Source organism: Lissotriton helveticus, chromosome 3_2 (genome assembly GCF_964261635.1).
Source record: "Lissotriton helveticus chromosome 3_2, aLisHel1.1, whole genome shotgun sequence".
Taxonomy (NCBI): domain Eukaryota; kingdom Metazoa; phylum Chordata; class Amphibia; order Caudata; family Salamandridae; genus Lissotriton; species Lissotriton helveticus.
Window position 1 is genome coordinate 413608989 of NC_136062.1, and position 19036 is coordinate 413628024.

Below are 19036 nucleotides of genomic sequence, written 5' to 3' on the forward strand. Positions count from 1 at the left end.
AAGTGTTGGCAGCCATCTTGTGGCTCGGTAGACTGAGGCACAAGAAAGCACAAAAACAAACGTGTAAAACGCAAAAAGGGGGCAGGGTAGAAACACCCTGCCCCCTAGGCCTGCTCTGGGTGTTTTACAAGGACCCCAAAGGCCCCCCCCCAAATTTTTGGGGGGACAAAAACCACGGGGGACGAGTACCATACGAGTCCTGTAAGCTTACTGTAAGCTTACTGTACTATGTACCTGCGCGAGCTGAATGCTAATTGGCTATCAACTGTCTGTCAACACTCCAAACCAGGAAGTGTTGGCCGCCATCTTGTGCCTCGGTAGACTGAGGCACAAGAAAGCAGAAAAACAAACAAGTAGAACGCAAAAAGGGGGCAGGGTAGAAACCCCCTGACCCCCTAGGCCTGCTCAGGGATCCCACAAGGACCCACAAGGCCCCCCATTATTTTTTTTTACAAAAACTGCAGAGTACGAGTACTGTACAAGCACAGTAAGCTTACTGTAAGCTTACTGTAATCTGTACCTCCCCGAGCACGAGCTGAATGTTAATTGGCTGTCAACTGTCTGTAAACACTCCAAACAATCATGTGTCATGTGTTGTCATGTGGTGTCATGTGTCATCACGTGTCATGTGATGTCATGTGTCATGTATCGTCATGTGTCATGTGTTGTCATGTGATGTCATGTGTCATGTGGTGTCATGTGTCATGTGATGTCATGTGTCATGTGGTGTCATGTGTCATCATGTGTCATATGGTGTCATGTGTCATCACGTGTCATGTGTCATGTGGTGTCATGTGTTTTGTGGTGTCATGTGTCATGTATCGTCATGTGTCATGTGATGTCATGTGTCATGTGTTGTCATGTGATATCATGTGTCATGTGGTGTCATGTGGTATCATGTGTCATGTATCGTCATGTGTCATGTGCCGTCATGTGTCATGTGTTGCCATGTGATGTCATGTGTCATGTGATGTCATGTGTCATGTGTCGTCATGTGTCATCATGTGTCATGTGTTGTCTTGTGGTGTCATGTGTCATCACGTGTCTTGTGTCACGTGGTGTCATGAGGTGTCATGTGGTATCATGTGTCATGTGTCATGTATCGTCATGTGATGTGTCATGTGTCATGTGGTGTCACGTGTCATGTATCGTCATGTGTCATGTGATGTCATGTGTCATGTGTTGTCATGTGTCATGTGGTATCATGTGTCATGTATCGTCATGTGTCATGTGTCATGTGTTGTCATGTGATGTCATGTGTCATGTGGTGTCATGTGTCATGTGATGTCATGTGTCATGTGTTGTCATGTGTCATGTGGTGTCATGTGATGTCATGTGTCATGTGGTGTCATGTGTCATCATGTGTCATGTATTGTCACGTGGTGTCATGAGCTGAATGTGTCATGTGGTGTCATGTGTCATGAGGTGTCATGTGGTGTCATGTGTCATGTATCGTCATGTGTCATGTGATGTCATGTGTCATGTGGTGACATGTGGTGTCATGTGTCATGTATCATCATGTGTCATGTGTCATGTGATGTCATGTGTCATGTGTTGTCATGTATCATGTGATGTCATGTGTCATGTGTTGTCATGTGATGTCATGTGTCATGTGGTGTCATGTGTCATGTGATGTCATGTGTCATGCGGTGTCATGTGTCATGTCTTGCCAAGTGTCATGTGGTGTTATGTGTCATGTATCGTCATGTGTCATGTGATGTCATGTGTCATGTGTTGTCATGTGATGTCATGTGTCATGTGGTGTAATGTGTCATGTGATGTCATGTGTCATGTGGCGTCATGTGTCATGTGTTGCCAAGTGTCATGTGGTGTCATGTGTCATGTATCGTCATGTGTCATGTGATGTCATGTGTCATGTGTTGTCATGTGATGTCATGTGTCATGTGGTGTCATGTGTCATGTGATGTCATGTGGTGTCATGTGTCATCATGTGTCATATGGTGTCATGTGTCATCACGTGTCATGTTTAATGTATCGTCATGTGTCATGTGATGTCATGTGTCATGTGTTGTCATGTGATGTCATGTGTCATGTGGTGTCATGTGGTGTCATGTGTCATGTATCGTCATGTGTCATGTGATGTCATGTGTCATGTGTTGTCATGTGATGTCATGTGTCATGTGGTGTCATGTGTCATGTGATGTCATGTGTCATGTGTCGTCATGTGTCATGTGTTGTCTTGTGGTGTCATGTGTCATCACGTGTCTTGTGTCACGTGGTGTCATGTGTCATGAGGTGTCATGTGGTGTCATGTGTCATGTGTCATGTATCGTCATATGTCATGTGATGTCATGTGTCATGTGTCATGTGTTGTCATGTGTCATGTGGTGTCATGTGTCATGTATCGTCATGTGTTATGTGATGTCATGTGTCATGTGTTGTCATGTGATGTCATGTGTCATGTGGTGTCATGTGTCATGTGTCATGTGTTGTCATGTGATGTCATGTGTCATGTGGTATCATGTGTCATGTGATGTCATGTGTCATGTGTTGCCATGTGTCATGTGGTGTCATGTGACGTCATGTGTCATGTGGTGTCATGTTTCATCATGTGTCATGTGTTGTCACGTGGTGTCATCACATGTCTTGTTTCATGTGGTGTCATGTGTCATGAGGTGTCATGTGGTGTCATGTGTCATGTATCATCATGTGTCATGTGATGTCATGTGTCATGTGGTGTCATGTGTCATGTATCATCATGTGTCATGTGGTGTCATGTGGTGTCATGTGTCATCACGTGTCATGTGTCATATGGTGTCATGTGTCATCACGTGTCATGTGTCATGTGGTGTCATGTGTTTTGTGGTGTCATGTGTCATATATCGTCATTTGTCATGTGATGTCATGTGTCATGTGTTGTCATGTGATGTCATGTGTCATGTGGTGTCATGTGGTGTCATGTGTCATGTATCATCATGTGTCATGTGATGTCTTGTGGTGTCATGTGTCATCACGTGTCTTGTGTCACGTGGTGTCATGAGGTGTCATGTGGTGTCATGTGTCATGTGTCATATATCGTCATGTGATGTGTCATGTGTCATGTGGTGTCACGTGTCATGTATCGTCATGTGTCATGTGATGTCATGTGTCATGTGTTGTCATGTGATGTCATGTGTCATGTGGTGTCATGTGTCATGTGGTATCATGTGTCATGTATCGTCATGTGTCATGTGTCATGTGTTAAAAGGAGTGGGACTGTGTCCAGTCCCCAGCAAATGCACAGCGCTATGCCATCTTTGGCCAGCTTTTTCCAACGTTTATCATTTTAATCCATTATTATCCGTTTTATCATTTTTTATCCACTTTTGTAGAGACGGGACCACACGCTCCGTGTACATGTTATTTGCAAATTTCTACTGTTCAAATGGTGTCACTCTGGACTTTTCCAAGAACATGATAGATACATGAATTCTTTCAAGGCAGTGTTTATTCAAATAAAATCACCCAATGCATTTCGGGCTGTCGCGCCCTTCTTCGGGGGTCACTGTAAATGATCACAAAACAATATAATTACCCAACTGTTAACACAAAGTTTTCACGTTTATCAATATAACTATAACATTCTACTACAAAAACATGTCATGTCTATTACTCAAAATGAATCACGGTATTATGATTATCCAGTGAACCACTATGTACCTTTGTTTCTAACCCTTCCTATCAAGATTACTCCTTCCCGACCTCAATATTCTGCTATGCCACCCAGTATCCTCCATCAATCCCTCATCATGCAGATTTCACATTGCTATGTATCTAAAGCAGCGTTCTATTCAAAAGCTAGAGTGACTGTTTGTTTCTGCCCCTGGTAACTATAACGGAAACCCCATGTAATAGCACATTTCACTCACTTATTTTTTCACTCGTTTTTTGACTAGCGGTATAGAAACCTTCTGCGCTATTTTACCGGCACTAAACATCCGCTAAAAAAACACCTCCCTCCATATTATAAATTCGTTGGTCTGAACCCTTAAATGTCACATACCTGCCATTCACAATCGGAAGCAAACAAACAGAATCTGCCACTGCTTACTGCGCCAGCCTGTTACATCCCACAATCCCTCCCTGTATTTCACCTCCGTGCCTGTGACCCTGATTGGTCCAAAGTTGTTTGAAAAAAGGTACCATTTTAGTCCGTGCTAGTATTGGTTCCACCTGATATATATTACTAAAAGACTTCATTTCCCATGGTGCACTACCCTGAAGTCAAGCCCACTGGGACTCCCTATAATCACACACCGAGATTGTACCCAGTCCCTTAATAAACGTGAAGATAAACGTGCTTGTGTATTATATATAAAGAACAGTCTTTCATTGCTCATTGTTTCACTGCTTCTTTCCTGAACCACGGTGATATATCTTGCGTGTGGACTCGACGATTGTTCCATATTCGTTCCTTCATCTTGGGTGCAGTCCTGGTTTTGGGCAAAAGTTAAGATGCGTTTTTGTGGAGTCAGGACGCACACCTGTGCTTCAATTTCAAACCAGTAATTTAGTCCAACATTTTTCTTTGCATGCGTGCTATTAACTGAAGTGCCCCGCCCAAGGGCACCGGGTACTAACATCAAAAGGAGTGGGACTGTGTCCAGTCCCCAGCAAATGCACAGCGCTATGCCATCTTTGGCCAGCTTTTTCCAACTTTTATCATTTTAATCCATTATTATCCGTTTTATCATTTTTTATCCACTTTTGTAGAGACGGGACCACACGCTCCGTGTACATGTTATTTGCAAATTTCTACTGTTCAAATGGTGTCACTCTGGACTTTTCCAAGAACATGATAGATACATGAATTCTTTCAAGGCAGTGTTTATTCAAATAAAATCACCCAATGCATTTCGGGCTGTCGCGCCCTTCTTCGGGGGTCACTGTAAATGATCACAAAACAATGTAATTACCCAACTGTTAACACAAAGTTTTCACGTTTATCAATATAACTATAACATTCTACTACAAAAACATGTCATGTCTATTACTCAAAATGAATCACGGTATTATGATTATCCAGTGAACCACTATGTACCTTTGTTTCTAACCCTTCCTATCAAGATTACTCCTTCCCGACCTCAATATGTGTCATGTGTTGTCATGTGATGTCATATGTCATGTGGTGTCATGTGTCATGTGATGTCATGTGTCATGAATCGTCATGTGTCATGTGTTGTCTTGTGGTATCATGTGTCATGTGTCATGTATCGTCATGTGATGTGTCATGTGTCATGTGGTGTCACGTGTCATGTATCGTCATGTGTCATGTGATGTCATGTGTCATGTGTTGTCATGTGATGTCATGTGTCATGTGGTGTCATGTGTCATGTGGTATCATGTGTCATGTATCGTCATGTGTCATGTGTCATGTGTTGTCATGTGGTGTCATGTGTCATGTGATGTCATGTGTCATGTGTTGTCATGTGTCATGTGGTGCCATGTGATGTCATGTGTCATGTGCTGTCATGTGTCATGTATTGTCACGTGGTGTCATGAGCTGAATGTGTCATGTGGTGTCATGTGTCATGAGGTGTCATGTGGTGTCATGTGTCATGTATCGTCATGTGTCATGTGATGTCATGTGTCATGTGGTGACATGTGGTGTCATGTGTCATGTATCATCATGTGTCATGTGTCATGTGATGTCATGTGTCATGTGTTGTCATGTATCATGTGATGTCATGTGTCATGTGTTGTCATGTGATGTCATGTGTCATGTGGTGTCATGTGTCATGTGATGTCATTTGTCATGCGGTGTCATGTGTCATGTGTTGCCAAGTGTCATGTGGTGTCATTCGTCATGTATCGTCATGTGTCATGTGATGTCATGTGTCATGTGTTGTCATGTGATGTCATGTGTCATGTGGTGTCATGTGTCATGTGATGTCATGTGTCATGTGGTGTCATGTGTCATCATGTGTCATATGGTGTCATGTGTCATCACGTGTCATGTTTAATGTATCATCATGTGTCATGTGATGTCATGTGTTGTCATGTGATGTCATGTGTCATGTGGTGTCATGTGTCATCACATGTCATGTGGTGTCATGTGTCATGTGGTGTCATGTGTCCTGTATTGTCATGTGTCATGTGATGTCATGGGTCATGTGGTGTCATGTGTCATGTGGTGTCATGTGTCATGTGGTGTCATGTGTCCTGTATTGTCATGTGTCATGTGATGTCATGGGTCATGTGGTGTCATGTGTCATGTGGTGTCATGTGTCATGTATCGTCATGTATTGTCATGTGTCATGTGATGTCATGTGTCATATGTTATCCTGAGATGTCATGTGTCATGTGGTGTCATTTGGTATCATGTGTCATGTATCGTCATGTGTCATGTGATGTCATGTGTCATGTGTTGTCATGTGGTGTCATGGGTCATGTGGTGTCATGTGTCATGTATCGTCATGTGTCATGTGATGTCATGTGTCATGTGTTGTCATGTGGTGTCATGAGTCATCACGTGTCTTGTGTCACATGGTGTCATGTGTCACGAGGTGTCATGTGGTGTCATGTGTCATGTGTCATGTGTCATGTGATGTCATGTGTCATGTGATGTCATGTGTCATGTGGTGACATGTGTTGTCATGTGTCATGTATCATCATGTGTCATGTGGTGTCATGTATTGACATGATGTCATGAGTCATGTGGTGTCATGGGTCATGTGGAGTCATATGTCATGTTTCAAAAAATGTATATATCTAGAGGAGCTTACTGTAAGATTACTGTAAGCTTACTGTACTCTGTACCTTTCCGAGCACGAGCTGAATGCTAATTGGCTGTCAACTGTCTGTCAATACTCCAAACCAGAAAGTGTTGGCTGCCATCTTGTGCCTCGGTAGACTGAGGCACAAGAAAGCAGAAAAACAAACATGTAAAATGCAAAAAGGGGGCAGGGTAGAAACACCCTGCCCCCTAGGCCTGCTCTGGGTGTTTCACAAGGACCCCAAAGGCCCCCCCCCAAATTTTGTGGTGTCATGTGTGTCATGTGTCATCACGTGTCATGTGTCATGTGATGTCATGTGTCATGTGGTGTCATGTGTCATGTGATGTCATGTGTCATGTGGTGTCATGTGGTGTCATGTGTCATCATGTGTTGCCATGTGACGTCATGTGTCATGTGATGTCATGTGGTGTCGTGTCATTACGTGTCATGTGTCATGTGGTGTCATGTGTCATGTGGTGTCATGTGTCATGTGATGTCATGTGTCATGTGTTTTCATGTGTCATGTGGTGTCATATGTCATGTGATGTCATGTGTCATGAGGTGTCATGTGGTGTCATGTGTCATGTGTCATGTGTCATGTGGTGACATGTGGTGTCATGTCATGTATCATCATGTGTCATGTGATATCATGTGTCATGTGTTGTCATGTGATGTCATGTGTCATATGGTGTCATGTGTCATGTGGTGTCATGTGTCATATGTCATCATGTGTCATGTGTTGTCATGTGGTGTCATGTGGTGACATGTCATGTGTCATGTGTCAAGTGGTGTCATGTGTCATGTGCTGTCATGTGCTGTCATGTGTCATGTGTCATGTGGTGTCATATGTCATGTGTCGTCATGTGTCATGTGGTGTCATGTGGTGTCATTTGTCATCATGTGTTGTCATGTGTCATCATGTGGTCCATGTGATATCATGTGTCATCATGTGTCATGTGTTGTCATATGGTGTCATGTGTCATCACGTGTCATGTGTCATGTGGTGTCACGTATCATGTGGTGTCATGTATCATATAGTGTCATGTGTCATGTGATGTCATGTGTCATGTGTTGTCATGTGATGTCATGTGTCATGTGGTGTCATGTGTCATGTGATGTCATGTGTCATGCGGTGTCATGTGTCATGTGTCATGTGGTGCCAAGTGTCATGTGGTGTCATGTGTCATGTATCGTCATGTGTCATGTGTTGTCATGTGATGTCATGTGTCATGTGGTGTCATGTGTCATGTGATGTCATGTGTCATGTGGTGTCATGTGTCATCATGTGTCATATGGTGTCATGTGTCATCACGTGTCATGTGTCATGTGGTGTCATGTGTTTTGTGGTGTCATGTGTCATGTATCGTCATGTGTCATGTGATGTCATGTGTCATGTGTTGTCATGTGATATCATGTGTCATGTGGTGTCATGTGGTGTCATGTGTCATGTATCGTCATGTGTCATTTGCCGTCATGTGTCATGTGTTGCCATGTGATGTCATGTGTCATGTGATGTCATGTGTCATGTGATGTCATGTGTCATGTGTCGTCATGTGTCATCATGTGTCATGTGTTGTCTTGTGGTGTCATGTGTCATCACGTGTCTTGTGTCACGTGGTGTCATGAGGTGTCATGTGGTATCATGTGTCATGTGTCATGTATCGTCATGTGATGTGTCATGTGTCATGTGGTGTCACGTGTCATGTATCGTCATGTGTCATGTGATGTCATGTGTCATGTGTTGTCATGTGTCATGTGGTATCATGTGTCATGTATCGTCATGTGTCATGTGTCATGTGTTGTCATGTGATGTCATGTGTCATGTGGTGTCATGTGTCATGTGATGTCATGTGTCATGTGTTGTCATGTGTCATGTGGTGTCATGTGATGTCATGTGTCATGTGGTGTCATGTGTCATCATGTGTCATGTATTGTCACATGGTGTCATGAGCTGAATGTGTCATGTGGTGTCATGTGTCATGAGGTGTCATGTGGTGTCATGTGTCATGTATCGTCATGTGTCATGTGATGTCATATGTCATGTGGTGACATGTGGTGTCATGTGTCATGTATCATCATGTGTCATGTGTCATGTGATGTCATGTGTCATGTGTTGTCGTGTATCATGTGATGTCATGTGTCATGTGTTGTCATGTGATGTCATGTGTCATGTGGTGTCATGTGTCATGTGATGTCATGTGTCATGCGGTGTCATGTGTCATGTGTTGCCAAGTGTCATGTGGTGTCATGTGTCATGTATCGTCATGTGTCATGTGATGTCATGTGTCATGTGTTGTCATGTGATGTCATGTGTCATGTGGTGTAATGTGTCATGTGATGTCATGTGTCATGTGGCGTCATGTGTCATGTATCGTCATGTGATGTCATGTGTCATGTGTTGTCATGTGATGTCATGTGTCATGTGGTGTCATGTGTCATGTGATGTCATGTGTCATGTGGTGTCATGTGTCATCATGTGTCATATGGTGTCATGTGTCATCACGTGTCATGTTTAATGTATCGTCATGTGTCATGTGATGTCATGTGTCATGTGTTGTCATGTGATGTCATGTGTCATGTGGTGTCATGTGGTGTCATGTGTCATGTATCGTCATGTGTCATGTGATGTCATGTGTCATGTGTTGTCATGTGATGTCATGTGTCATGTGGTGTCATGTGTCATGTGATGTCATGTGTCATGTGTCGTCATGTGTCATGTGTTGTCTTGTGGTGTCATGTGTCATCACGTGTCTTGTGTCACGTGGTGTCATGTGTCATGAGGTGTCATGTGGTGTCATGTGTCATGTGTCATGTATCGTCATATGTCATGTGATGTCATGTGTCATGTGTCATGTGTTGTCATGTGTCATGTGGTGTCATGTGTCATGTATCGTCATGTGTCATGTGATGTCATGTGTCATGTGTTGTCATGTGATGTCATGTGTCATGTGGTGTCATGTGTCATGTGTCATGTGTTGTCATGTGATGTCATGTGTCATGTGGTATCATGTGTCATGTGATGTCATGTGTCATGTGTTGCCATGTGTCATGTGGTGTCATGTGATGTCATGTGTCATGTGGTGTCATGTTTCATCATGTGTCATGTATTGTCACGTGGTGTCATCACATGTCTTGTTTCATGTGGTGTCATGTGTCATGAGGTGTCATGTGGTGTCATGTGTCATGTATCATCATGTGTCATGTGATGTCATGTGTCATGTGGTGTCATGTGTCATGTATCATCATGTGTCATGTGGTGTCATGTGGTGTCATGTGTCATGTGGTGTCATGTGTCCTGTATTGTCATGTGTCATGTGATGTCATGTGTCATGTGTTGTCATGTGATGTCATGGGTCATGTGGTGTCATGTGTCATGTGGTGTCATGTGTCATGTATCATCATGTATTGTCATGTGTCATGTGATGTCATGTGTCATATGTTATCCTGAGATGTCATGTGTCATGTGGTGTCATTTGGTATCATGTGTCATGTATCGTCATGTGTCATGTGATGTCATGTGTCATGTGTTGTCATGTGGTTTCATGGGTCATGTGGTGTCATGTGTCATGTATCGTCATGTGTCATGTGATGTCATGTGTCATGTGTTGTCATGTGGTGTCATGAGTCATCACGTGTCTTGTGTCACATGGTGTTATGTGTCATGAGGTGTCATGTGGTGTCATGTGTCATGTGATGTCATGTGTCATGTGATGTCATGTGTCATGTGGTGACATGTGTCATGTATCATCATGTGTCATGTGGTGTCATGTATTGACATGATGTCATGTGTCATGTGGTGTCATGTGTCATGTGGTGTCATGTGTCATGTGGAGTCATATATCATGTTTCAAAAAATGTATATATCTAGAGGAGCTTACTGTAAGATTACTGTAAGCTTACTGTACTCTGTACCTTTCCGAGCACGAGCTGAATGCTAATTGGCTGTCAACTGTCTGTCAATACTCCAAACCAGAAAGTGTTGGCAGCCATCTTGTGCCTCGGTAGACTGAGGCACAAGAAAGCAGAAAAACAAACATGTAAAATGCAAAAAGGGGGCAGGGTAGAAACACCCTGCCCCCTAGGCCTGCTCTGGGTGTTTCACAAGGACCCCAAAGGCCCCTCCCCAAATTTTGTGGTGTCATGTGTGTCATGTGTCATCACGTGTCATGTGTCATGTGATGTCATGTGTCATGTGGTGTCATGTGTCATGTGATGTCATGTGTCATGTGGTGTCATGTGGTGTCATGTGTCATCATGTGTTGCCATGTGACGTCATGTGTCATGTGATGTCATGTGGTGTCATGTGGTGTTGTGTCATTATGTGTCATGTGTCATGTGGTGTCATGTGTCATGTGGTATCATGTGTCATGTGGTGTCATGTGTCATGTGTTGTCATGTGTCATGTGGTGTCATGTGTCATGTGATGTCATGTGTCATGAGGTGTCATGTGGTGTCATGTGTCATGTGTCATGTGATGTCATGTGTCATGTGGTGACATGTGGTGTCATGTCTCATGTATCGTCATGTGTCATGTGATGTCATGTGTCATGTGTTGTCATGTGATGTCATGTGTCATACGGTGTCATGTGTCATGTGGTGTCATATGTCATCATGTGTCATGTGTTGTCATGTGGTGTCATGTGGTGACATGTCATGTGTCATGTGTCAAGTGGTGTCATGTGTCATGTGCTGTCATGTGCTGTCATGTGTCATGTGTCATGTGGTGTCATATGTCATGTGTCGTCATGTGTCATGTGGTGTCATGTGGTGTCATTTGTCATCATGTGTTGTCATGTGTCATCATGTGGTGCCATGTGACATCATGTGTCATCATGTGTCATGTGTTGTCATATGGTGTCATGTGTCATCACGTGTCATGCGTCATGTGGTGTCACGTATCATGTGGTGTCATGTATCATATAGTGTCATGTGTCATGTGATGTCATGTGTCATGTGTTGTCATGTGATGTCATGTGTCATGTGGTATCATGTGTCATGTGATGTCATGTGTCATGCGGTGTCATGTGTCATGTGTCATGTGGTGCCAAGTGTCATGTGGTGTCATGTGTCATGTATCGTCATGTGTCATGTGATGTCATGTGTCATGTGTTGTCATGTGATGTCATGTGTCATGTGGTGTCATGTGTCATGTGATGTCATGTGTCATGCGGTGTCATGTGTCATCATGTGTCATATGGTGTCATGTGTCATCACGTGTCATGTGTCATGTGGTGTCATGTGTTTTGTGGTGTCATGTGTCATGTATCGTCATGTGTCATGTGATGTCATGTGTCATGTGTTGTCATGTGATGTCATGTGTCATGTGGTGTCATGTGGTGTCATGTGTCATGTATCGTCATGTGTCATGTGATGTCATGTGTCATGTGTTGTCTTGTGATGTCATGTGTCATGTGATGTCATGTGTCATGTGATGTCATGTGTCATGTGTCGTCATGTATCATCATGTGTCATGTGTTGTCTTGTGGTGTCATGTGTCATCACGTGTCTTGTGTCACGTGGTGTCATGAGGTGTCATGTGGTGTCATGTGTCATGTGTCATGTATCGTCATGTGATGTGTCATGTGTCATGTGGTGTCACGTGTCATGTATCGTCATGTGTCATGTGATGTCATGTGTCGTCATGTGATGTCATGTGTCATGTGGTGTCATGTGTCATGTGGTATCATGTGTCATGTATCGTCATGTCATGTGTCATGTGTTGTCATGTGATGTCATGTGTCATGTGGTGTCATGTGTCATGTCATGTGTCATGTGTTGTCATGTGTCATGTGGTGTCATGTGATGTCATGTGTCATATTGTGTCATGTGTCATCATGTGTCATGTATTGTCACGTGGTGTCATGAGCTGAATGTGTCATGTGGTGTCATGTGTCATGAGGTATCATGTGGTGTCATGTGTCATGTATCATCATGTGTCATGTGATGTCATGTGTCATGTGGTGACATGTGGTGTCATGTGTCATGTATCATCATGTGTCATGTGTCATGTGATGTCATGTGTCATGTGTTGTCATGTATCATGTGATGTCATGTGTCATGTGTTGTCATGTGATGTCATGTGTCATGTGGTGTCATGTGTCATGTGATGTCATGTGTCATGCGGTGTCATGTGTCATGTGTTGCCAAGTGTCATGTGGTGTCATGTGTCATGTATCGTCATGTGTCATGTGATGTCATGTGTTGTCATGTGATGTCATGTGTCATGTGGTGTCATGTGTCATGTGATGTCATGTGTCATGTGTCGTCATGTGTCATGTGTTGTCTTGTGGTGTCATATGTCATCACGTGTCTTGTGTCACGTGGTGTCATGTGTCATGAGGTGTCATGTGGTGTCATGTGTCATGTGTCATGTGTTGTCATGTGTCATGTGGTGTCATATGTCATGTATCGTCATGTGTCATGTGATGTCATGTGTCATGTGTTGTCATGTGATGTCATGTGTCATGTGGTGTCATGTGTCATGTGGTATCATGTGTCATGTATCGTCATGTGTCATGTGTCATGTGTTGTCATGTGATGTCATGTATCATGTGGTGTCATGTGTCATGTGATGTCATGTGTCATGTGATGTCATGTGTCATGTGGTGTCATGTGTCATCATATGTCATGTGTTGTCACGTGGTGTCATCACATGTCTTGTGTCATGTGGTATCATGTGTCATGAGGTGTCATGTGGTGTCATGTGTCATGTATCGTCATGTGTCATGTGATGTCATGTGTCATGTGGTGTCATGTGTCATGTATCATCATGTGTCACGTGGTGTCATGTGTCATGTGTCATGTATCATCATGTGTCATGTGATGTCATGTGTCATGTGATGTCATGTGTCATGTGGTGACATGTGGTGTCATGTGTCATGTATCGTCATGTGTCGTGATGTCATGTGTTGTCATGTGATGTCATGTGTCATGTGGTGTCATGTGTCATGTGGTGTCATGTGTCATGTATCATGTGGAGTCATATGTCATGTGTCAAAAAATGTATATATCTAGAGGAGCTTACTGTAATATTACTAAAAGCTTACTGTACTCTGTACCTTTCCGAGCACGAGCTGAATGCTAATTGGCTGTCAACTGTCTGTCAATACTCCAACCAGAAAGTGTTGGCAGCCATCTTGTGCCTCGGTAGACTGAGGCACAAGAAAGCAGAAAAACAAATGTGTAAAACGCAAAAAGGGGGCAGGGTAGAAACACCCTGCCCCCTAGGCCTGCTCTGGGTGTTTCACAAGGACCCCAAAGGCCCCCCCCAAAATTTTTGGGGGGACAAAAACCACGGGGGACGAGTACCATACGAGTCCTGTAAGCTTACTGTAAGCTTACTGTACTATGTACCTGCGCGACCTGAATGCTAATTGGCTATCAACTGTCTGTCAATACTCCAAACCAGGAAGTGTTGGCCGCCATCTTGTGCCTCGGTAGACTGAGGCACAAGAAAGCAGAAAAACAAACAAGTAGAACGCAAAAAGGGGGCAGGGTAGAAACCCCCTGACCCCCTAGGCCTGCTCAGGGATCCCACAAGGACCCACAAGGCCGCCCATTATTTTTTTTTACAAAAACTGCAGAGTACGAGTACTGTACAAGCACAGTAAGCTTACTGTAAGCTTACTGTAATCTGGACCTTCCCGAGCACGAGCTGAATGTTAATTGGCTGTCAACTGTCTGTAAACACTCCAAACAATCATGTGTCATGTGTTGTCATGTGGTGTCATGTGTCATCACGTGTCATGTGATGTCATGTGTCATGTGGTGTCATGTGTCATGTGATGTCATGTGTCATGTGCTGTCATGTGCTGTCATGTGTCATGTGTCATGTGGTGTCATATGTCATATGTCATCATATGTCATCTTGTGTCCTGTGGTGTCATGTGGCGTCATGTGGTGTCATGTGTCATCATGTGTTGTCATGTGTCATCATGTAGTGCCATGTGATGTCATGTGTTGTCAGTCATGTGGTGTCATGTGGTGTCATGTGTCATCATGTGTCATGTGTTGTCATGTGGTGTTATGTGTCATCACGTGTCATGTGTCATGTGGTGTCATGTGTCATGTGGTGTCATGTGTCATGTAGTGTCATGTGTCATGTGACATGACATGTGATGTCATGTGTCATGGGGTGTCATGTGTCATGTGATGTCATGTGTCATGTGGTGTCATGTGTCATCATGTGTCATGTGATGTCATGTGTCATCACGTGTCATGTGTTGTCATGTGTCATGTGGTGTCATGTGTCATATATCATCATGTTTCATGTGATGTCATGTGTCATGTGTTGTCATGTGATGTCATGTGTCATGTGGTGTCATGTGTCATGTGGTGTCATGTATCGTCATGTGTCATGTGTCATGTGTTGTCATGTGATGTCATGTGTCATGTGGTGTCATGTGTCATGTGATGTCATGTGTCATGTGTTGTCATGTGTCATGTGGTGTCATGTGATGTCATGTGTCATGTGGTGTCATGTGTCATCATGTGTCATGTGTTGTCACGTGATGTCATGTGTCATCACATGTCTTGTGTCATGTGGTGTCATGTGTCATGAGGTGTCATGTGGTGTCATGTGTCATGTATCGTCCTGTGTCATGTGATGTCATGTGGTGTCATGTGTCATGTGATGTCATGTGTCATATGGTGTCATGTGTCATGTGGTGTCATGTGTCATCATGTGTCATGTGTTGTCATGTGGTGTCATGTGTTGTCATGTGGTGTCATGTGGTGACATGTCATGTGTCATATGTCAAGTGGTGTCATATGTCATGTGATGTCATGTGTCATGTGCTGTCATGTGCTGTCATGTGTCATGTGTCATGTGGTGTCATATGTCATGTGTCGTCATGTGTCATGTGGTGTCATGTGGTGTCATTTGTCATCATGTGTTGTCATGTGTCATCATGTGGTGCCATGTGACGTCATGTGTCATCATGTGTCATGTGTTGTCATATGGTGTCATGTGTCATCACATGTCATGTGTCATGTGGTGTCACGTATCATGTGGTGTCATGTATCATATAGTGTCATGTGTCATGTGATGTCATGTGTCATGTGTTGTCATGTGATGTCATGTGTCATGTGGTGTCATGTGTCATGTGATGTCATGTGTCATGCGGTGTCATGTGTCATGTGTCATGTGGTGCCAAGTGTCATGTGATGTCATATGTCATGTATCATCATGTGTCATGTGATGTCATGTGTCATGTGTTGTCATGTGATGTCATGTGTCATGTGGTGTCATGTGTCATGTGATGTCATGTGTCATGTGGTGTCATGTGTCATCATGTGTCATATGGTGTCATGTGTCATCACGTGTCATGTGTCATGTGGTGTCATGTGTTTTGTGGTGTCATGTGTCATGTATCGTCATGTGTCATGTGATGTCATGTGTCATGTGTTGTCATGTGATGTCATGTGTCATGTGGTGTCATGTGGTGTCATGTGTCATGTATCGTCATGTGTCATGTGATGTCATGTGTCATGTGTTGTCATGTGATGTCATGTGTCATGTGATGTCATGTGTCATGTGATGTCATGTGTCATGTGTCGTCATGTGTCATCATGTGTCATGTGTTATCTTGTGGTGTCATGTGTCATCACGTGTCTTGTGTCACGTGGTGTCATGTGTCATGAGGTGTCACGTGGTGTCATGTGTCATGTGTCATGTATCGTCATGTGTCATGTGATGTGTCATGTGTCATGTGGTATCACGTGTCATGTATCATCATGTGTCATGTGATGTCATGTGTCATGTGTTGTCATGTGATGTCATGTGTCATGTGGTGTCATGTGTCATGTGGTATCATGTGTCATGTATCGTCATGTGTCATGTGTCATGTGTTGTCATGTGATGTCATGTGTCATGTGGTGTCATGTGTCATGTGATGTCATGTGTCATGTGTTGTCATGTGTCATGTAGTGTCATGTGATGTCATGTGTCATGTGGTGTCATGTGTCATCATGTGTCATGTATTGTCATGTGGTGTCATGCGCTGAATGTGTCATGTGGTGTCATGTGTCATGAGGTGTCATGTGGTGTCATGTGTCATGTATCGTCACGTGTCATGTGATGTAATGTGTCATGTGGTGACATGTGGTGTCATGTGTCATGTATCATCATGTGTCATGTGTCATGTGATGTCATGTGTCATGTGTTGTCATGTATCATGTGATGTCATGTGTCATGTGTTGTCATGTGATGTCATGTGTCATGTGATGTCATGTGTCATGCGGTGTCATGTGTCATGTGTCATGTGTTGCCAAGTGTCATGTGGTGTCATGTGTCATGTATCGTCATGTGTCATGTGATGTCATGTGTTGTCATGTGATGTCATGTGTCATGTGGTGTCATGTGGTGTCATGTGTCATGTATCGTCATGTGTCATGTGATGTCATGTGTCATGTGTTGTCATGTGATGTCATGTGTCATGTGGTGTCATGTGTCATGTGATGTCATGTGTCATGTGTCGTCATGTGTCATGTGTTGTCTTGTGGTGTCATGTGTCATCATGTGTTTCGTGTCACGTGGTGTCATGTGTCATGAGGTGTCATGTGGTGTCATGTGTCATGTGTCATGTATCGTCATGTGTCATGTGATGTCATGTGTCATGTGTCATGTGTTGTCATGTGTCATGTGGTGTCATGTATCGTCATGTGTCATGTGATGTCATATGTCATGTGTTGTCATGTGATGTCATGTGTCATGTGGTGTCATGTGTCATGTGGTATCATGTGTCATGTATCGTCATGTGCCATGTGTCATGTGTTGTCATGTGATGTCATGTGTCATGTGGTGTCATGTGTCATGTGATGTCATGTGTCATGTGTCATGTGGTGTCATGTGATGTCATGTGTCATGTGGTGTCATGTGTCATCATGTGTCATGTGTTGTCACGTGGTGTCATCACATGTCTTGTGTCATGTGGTGTCATGTGTCATGAGGTGTCATGTGGTGTCATGTGTCATGTATCGTCATGTGTCATGTGATGTCATGTGGTGTCATGTGTCATGTATCATCATGTGTCATGTGGTGTCATGTGGTGTCATGTGTCATCACGTGTCTTGTGTCACGTGGTGTCATGTGTCATGAGGTATCATGTGGTGTCATGTGTCATGTGTCATGTATCATCATGTGTCATGTGATGTCATGTGTCATGTGATGTCATGTGTCATGTGGTGACATGTGTGTCATTTGTCATGTATCGTCATGTGTCGTGATGTCATGTGTCATGTGTTGTCATGTGATGTCATGTGTCATGTGGTGTCATGTGTCATGTGGTGTCATGTGTCATGTATCATGTGGAGTCATATGTCATGTGTCAAAAAATGTATATATCTAGAGGAGCTTACTGTAATATTACTAATGCTTACTGAACTCTGTACCTTTCCGAGCACGAGCTGAATGCTAATTGGCTGTCAACTGTCTGTCAATACTCCAACCAGAAAGTGTTGGCAGCCATCTTGTGCCTCAGTAGACTGAGGCACAAGAAAGCAGAAAAACAAACGTGTAAAACGCAAAAAGGGGGCAGTGTAGAAACACCCTGCCCCCTAGGCCTGCTCTGGGTGTTTCACAAGGACCCCAAAGGCCCCCCCCAAATTTTGTGGTGTCATGTGTGTCATGTGTCATCACGTGTCATGTGTCATGTGATGTCATGTGTCATGTGGTGTCATGTGTCATGTGATGTCATGTGTCATGTGGTATCATGTGGTGTCATGTGTCATCATGTGTTGCCATGTGACGTCATGTGTCATGTGATGTCATGTGGTGTCATGTGGTGTCGTGTCATTACATGTCATGTGTCATGTGGTGTCATGTGTCATGTGGTGTCATGTGTCATGTGATGTCATGTGTCATGTGTTGTCATGTGTCATGTGGTGTCATGTGTCATGTGATGTCATGTGTCATGAGGTGTCATGTGGTATCATGTGTCATGTGATGTCATGTGTCATGTGGTGACATGTGGTGTCATGTCTCATATATCGTCATGTGTCATGTGATGTCATGTGTCATGTGTTGTCATGTGATGTCATGTGTCATATGGTGTCATTTGTCATGTGGTGTCATGTGTCATATGTCATCATGTGTCATGTGTTGTCATGTGGTGTCATGTGGTGACATGTCATGTGTCATGTGTCAAGTGGTGTCATGTGTCATGTGCTGTCATGTGCTGTCATGTGTCATGTGGTGTCATAAGTCATGTGTCGTCATGTGTCATGTGGTGTCATGTGGTGTCATTTGTCATCATGTGTTGTCATGTGTCATCATGTGGTGCCATGTGATGTCATGTGTCATCATGTGTCATGTGTTGTCA